The sequence below is a fragment of the Dermacentor variabilis genome, chromosome 7 (assembly GCF_050947875.1).
Source record: "Dermacentor variabilis isolate Ectoservices chromosome 7, ASM5094787v1, whole genome shotgun sequence".
Classification (NCBI taxonomy): Eukaryota; Metazoa; Arthropoda; class Arachnida; order Ixodida; family Ixodidae; genus Dermacentor; species Dermacentor variabilis.
In genome coordinates, this window is record NC_134574.1 from 82,124,462 (window position 1) to 82,130,808 (window position 6,347).

Here is a 6,347-nt window from a genome sequence, read left to right on the forward strand (position 1 = left end):
AAACGTATTCATTTTCCTCAAATTATGCTCATGCGGTATCAGTATAGACTAGTCTTAATTTGTGCGCGGGCTTAAAAATTAGTTCGTCGACAAAATTGGAATTAAGTGCAGAACGATCTGCAGCCTTCCTTTAGAACGATACAGGAGCCACTCAGCACCTTCCGTTCGAAAAACGATGCTGTAGGATTTTGAGATGTTATAGAACGCCTACAAAAGGAGTGCAATGTGTCATTTCGTGTCCAACAAAGACAAAAGGTAACCTCTGCAATCACCTGTGCCTTAAAATATATGGGAACACGTGTGGACGCCGGATTTACTAGTTGAGTTAGACACAGTGCAAATTTGGTAGCATAGCAATGCAAGCTTTGATTTCATTAAAATACCAATGACGTTTTAGTGTGAATACAGAAAACCACACCTCAAGCATCATTTGACGTCCGAATTATTTGTTGCATTTAACCAAAGATATAAAGGCATTTTCTTTCGAGCAAAAGTGTACTATTGTTGGTGTAGGTACTTATAATTGTTGGAAGTTCCTCTTCTGATGTCGACCTTTCTCTATATTGCGCTCCAAATTACAAGGCTCACACCACCATTAAGGTATGCTTAGGAAATATTTTGTAACGAACGCACTGATCATTTCGTGGTAGTTTCTTTAGAAGAAAAATAGTGGCTTGTATTGTTTGGGTACATATTTACCACAACTTCTTTTCATCAGCCTTGTTTATGACCCCGTTTTCTCCAACGGGCCTGCTTTGTTGATGGTTAGTTATTAACTGGTCTACAGTAACGAGGAGGTTCCTGCCATAGCACGTGTTTTGAGTTTTAAACTATGGTTCACTATAGTTTCACCAAAAAATGCCATTCTTTTAGTGCTTCGGTAAACAGGGAATGCAATAAATGAGATCATTTTTAGTACAGGAATGTCCCTGCCAACATATTCGCAAAAGTATGAGGCAATTCGATAGTTTAGCAAATTTCGCTACTACATACCGCGTAGGGTAGATGTCACCCTAATCACTCCGCAGTGATACTTTTTACTGAGATAAAGTATAGTTTCCTTCGCCACGAAGTGGTTATCTATAAAAACAGGCAAAGAAAATGCAGTCGGTTATTGAGCCGAACCAGGAGAACAGTCGATCGTGTATGATGTATTTGACTCAGCCAGGATGAAATCACGTCAATACACGGCTTCCTTTTGCAACGTGGAAAAGTGAACTTGCATTTAAGGTAACAGTGTCTTTTCTTTATGTTGCAATTGAACAGACATAAGTAATCGCCGAGATTGCTTCTCTGTCGCCGTGCCCAGATATCTGTATTTAGTTTCATGCCTTATAATAAGGAACCACGTATTTGCAGACACAAATTCACTATAAACATCATTATACATCGTTTAAAAATGTACTACAAACAGTTCAGTTGAATGGCACGAAAAAAAGCAGAAATTCTACAACAAGGCTTGCAGTAAAATGAGAATATGTATTCCAATTGGCCAAAAAGGGCAGGATGGTGCAAAAAGCGCAATGTCTTCCTCTGCTCCTTCAGTGAAAGGTGATCGAAAATTTTCTGAATGGTAGTAGTCACAAAATATTATCCCGGAAATATAAACTGGAAGGAGATAAGCATTGGCGGGTGGTTAAATTGCAAAATAATTACTTCTAGCTGGTGAACGTGCACAATATCTATCATTTATGTCAAATGTTGAAGGCGGCCTTCCGGAAAGCCCGAGGTCGCGTTCTTTCTTAAACCATTTGTATAGAGCGGAAGAGCAACTAAACTACGCTGCGCAAAGTTTTTCATGTAGCGCTTATGGTGGACGTGCAGTAAAGCTCGCAATAACGTCAGGAAGTGAGGTTAAAAAAAAAGAACATTCGATAATACAATGCGCGAAATCACTGTGCAGCTCATATGCGATAGGTATTTAGGAAGACAATAATGACTTCAACCGTACCACCAATATTTCAATAAACAGGTTATATATTAATTCCAAATTTTACATTGATTGTTCTAGCACTCTTTTCTAAGGCAATTGTGTAACATAATTTATGGGCTCAATGCTGAATGATGGCGAGTTCAATAAGGGCTCATGTTCGGATTACATTGTGCTTGTCAACGTTGGACATCGTTCGGCAGCTATGCCACGTCATAGTTGCATTTGAAAAGCCAAGCATTTCTTGGGGAACAGTTACCACTTTCAGAGTATCTCTCTAGCCACCTACGCCTTGGCGTTCTAGTGGTCGTTTCATTAAATTAGAATATGGCAATATTGTCATGGTGTGACAAAAGTGTATGCCAAACATGAATGATCAGTCATAAACGGAATGTCATGGTACGTGTGTCAGGTAGCTCATGAAACAGCTGCCTCCATCTTGGCCCCCTCATCGTCGTTTCGTTAACTTGGATGTACCAAAATTGGCATAGTAGGACAAGTTTGTAGGAATAACATAAATGATAGGTCATGAAATGATAGGTCATCACATGCTTGTGATGTAGGTCATAAAACAGGCACCTAAGTTTTTGTGCTTTCATGGTCGTTTTGTTAACTTGGTAGGCTCCAACAAACTGCTTCGCATAACATCGATTCCGGCAGCGCGAGGGACCTGCCGGTTTTTCATGATTCTCACTCATCATAGCCTCATCAACGCCTGACGACGGGGAGTACTTACTTCCTTTGCCTCAGGTAAGAATTGGCCGCAAGCTGCTTTCACGACAATAACTGATTTGGCCATAACATGAAAGAAGAGGGTGATCTTCAGGACGCGATGGTCTACGTGTAAGAGGACTCTCCACAACTGCATCCGCTGTGCCAGACTGGCAGATGATAGCTTGGAAAAGGAGGGCTAGATAAGTGGAAAAGAGGTTACTGCAACATGAGGGGGCAAGAGATATATAGTGAAAATTTTGATGTACACACTTTTTATTAATATAGTTTTCAAATAACCTACTTGCGCACCGAGTTCATATGACGGAATGTGTGGCATATGTTTGGTTTTCAGATGTGAAATAATAAAAAGAAAATACAACTCATATGTTTATTTCTCAATGCTTTAGTACTTAATGCGAAACACGCAATGGGATTTCTCGCTGGCAGTGGTAAAAAATATGGTGGATATTGTTTATTTCGTTTTTCTTGGTATTGACGGGGGACGAGTCATTTGCGACCCGTAGCAAAGCTTCAAATGGTTAGTGAATCAAAATATTTTCAGTAAATGCCGCATTCAAACGGTCCAGGGTGTTTTATCTTTTACGAGCCACATAGAATTTAGCCCTTGCCGCAAAGTAAAAATTTGGCTAAAACAGAGGTAACATGTAATGCGTAGGCAAATGTTATGGAATTACATTTTTCGCCGTAAATAATTACGTTTTGCTGAGTATTCACACAGCAGTTACCTTAAATGAGTTTATTCACATCGAAGAGCTGTGTAGTGCACGTTTTCACATTTGGTAGAAATGCGTGCAAAATGGGAGCTGTATACGGCGATGAATTGATGGTTGCTCGAGTAATCTGGTTCGCTGAATAATAGAAAAAACTCATTTACTTCTTATTCCGTCTATTACAAGTTGTATTCCAAGTTTTGTTGAGGTTCGGCATGAACAGAGGGTGACATTGTCTTCATATTGTGAGGAAAAAAAGGGAAATGAGGCACATCATGCCCTAGTGCATCGAACTGAATCGTTGCAGAAACGCTTTTCGCGTGTTTTCTTAATGCACAAAGAGAAGAAATGCTGCATCAACTTTAGGTTTCTGCAATATATATGCTTGTACTGACCGATAAGCAAGCAGTGCTTTCAAGAGAGTGATTTCGGTATGGAGTCACAAAAGAGTTCTGTGTTTTTTGAGAAACTGAAGTCTGGAGCTCTCTTATCTGCCTTACTCAAGCTACCGACATTAGACTGTATTCATCAATAAAAATTAAAATATGGGTTTTTACGCGCCAAAATCACTTTCTCATTATGAGGTGCGCCGTAGTGGAGGACTCTGGCAATTTACAACAACTGGAGTTCTTTAACGCGCACCTAAATCTAAGCACACGGGTGTTTTCACATTTCGCCCCCATCGAAATGCGACCGCTATGGCCGGCATTCGATCCAGCGACCTCGTGCTCAGCAGGCCAGCTCCATAGCCACTAAGCAACCACGGCAGGTTAAATAAATAAAGAGAAATGATATTAGCTATTTTTTATACCTGATTTACGGAGTTGCATCACGTTTTGTTCTTGCATTGGAAATATTCCCATGTAGTTGTTAACAGTTGGATGCCTGAAATAAAGAAAGGTATGGTAAGTTCTATTGCAGATTTTTAATAAGAGCTTGAAGCATCTTACAATTCGTTGTTAGTGTAGAATGTTCTTGTGAAGATAATAGATTTTTGTGCCAGGCTCTTCATCTGGTCCACATTACAGGAAACATGCTCCTTTGTGGTGGTATTCCAAGTCCATATAGGTTCCCGTGTACCTACAAACTGCAAGAATCAAAGGAAGCGCAGTCGCCAAACTGGCTGCTCGTCAACGTCGGGTTTAAACTTTCGAAGTGCAAGGGGATGTCCTCACCACAACGTGTGTCATAAACGCTAATCCTAACGAAGGCTGTCTTTAAATTGCAAGTTATGCTTTCGGCCGATTGGTACAGCATGTTGCTCACTGGAAGGAAACCGACAAAACCTTAAATCAAGGTTCGAAAATATGTGTTCAGATGCAAAGTGTAGAGATGTAAATGTTGAGCGAGAGTGTACGGCGTAAATTATAGCAACTCTACCTGCACCGCAGAGGAAGTATTGTGTAAGAGGGCTCCTAGTGGACTATACCTTTTGACAACTGCTGATTGGCTGGATCTTTACGAGTGAGGAAGGGACTGGCTCAGGCAACACTGGCTGGGAGTGCTTGTCTCCTTGTTGGTCGTACCGCTCCAGCCAATCAGTGGTGAGCGCAGCAGGCAATGCAGATGTCGCACCCACCGACGCCGCTAGTCGGGGACGCTATGGTCGTCCCTCTAAGCCGGCGCCTTGTTGCCGGTTGCGAAAGAAGAGAAAAATGAAGATAGGCTACGGTGTGGTCGAGGCACAAACAGGGCATTCGCAGTTTTGTTGTAAAAGCCTAATAACTGGTCTACTTGGTGGGGTTCTTCGCGGAGACCCCTCGGTTGCCGACAAAACACGGCTTTCATTGAGAGACACGTTTCCATTGCTAACTGGCTGTAGCTTCTGTTCAGCCCACCGATTCCACCATTGGGGTCACGCTACGTCGGTACATGGTTTGCGCAGTGTGAGCCGGCCTTGGAGCTGAACAACATCACGATCCAGTAGTTAAAGTACAGGGTGCTGCTCCACGCACTGCCACTTGACCTACAACTCCACCGGAGCGTTCTGTCGCCTGGCCCGTGCCCTCACGACGAGCTACGACAGGCCATGCTGAACTTCTGGGGCGCTACGTACTGCCCTCTTCCGGACGTTGACTGCACGATACGCGAACCCTGCTCATGTCCTAGTCACCATTCGTCTACGCCAACCTAAATAGCTTCTGCGTGTTTCGCAGAAATTTCGACGTGCCTCGCTAAAAGCTCACCGACGCCACCGCGACCGACGAAGGTGTGTTGCTGCAGTGGCAAGTGGACCTTCCATCACATGGCGCCACGCTGCAGTCCCAGGGTACGGACTGTACCGTCTACCACCTCCAACCGGAGGTCGTTCAGCCCCACGCTACACCGCAGTATCACAAGCCAGCAGATTCACCGGCGATCTCTGTTCCTTCCTTTCGCGACCCATCCTCTCCTTCAGGCAACTTCTACAAAGTCCCTCGGGTGAGTGCTCTGACAAATTCGAGATCGACGGCTGCCAACGCTCTTCACGCGACACAGACAAGGAAGCTGAACGAACACTAGCATCTTAAAGCACGAATCCCAATGGCCTCTCGCGTCTGCCATATCATGCTGTCTTTTATGTTGTACCCATACCTGAAGACGTGAAGCCGCAAAAGTAACCTACTAGAGCTACGACACGCAGCGGCTTACGCATCTCCGCGTGAGAGTCATCGAGCCATCTCGAGCGCCACTGGCGTCTAATGCCCTTGAACATGCTACGCCCGGAGCTCCAGCCAACGCATCACAGAGGCTTGTTGCGGCCCATGTGATGTCGACCGCAGATGTCTACGACTGGCAAAGTCCATCGCAATGCAGACTGGAATAGTAGCCGAGAATGTGAATATGTGTCATCCAAGAAGGCTTGCGCCTTCGACCAATAGTTGCGATAAGGCCTGCGTGATGGCCTATCCTCTGCAGACGACTTTACTTCGTTGCCCTGTTCGCGTATTCTCCCTCACCTGTTCAGAGAAGCTAGGTCTCTCCAATACTCT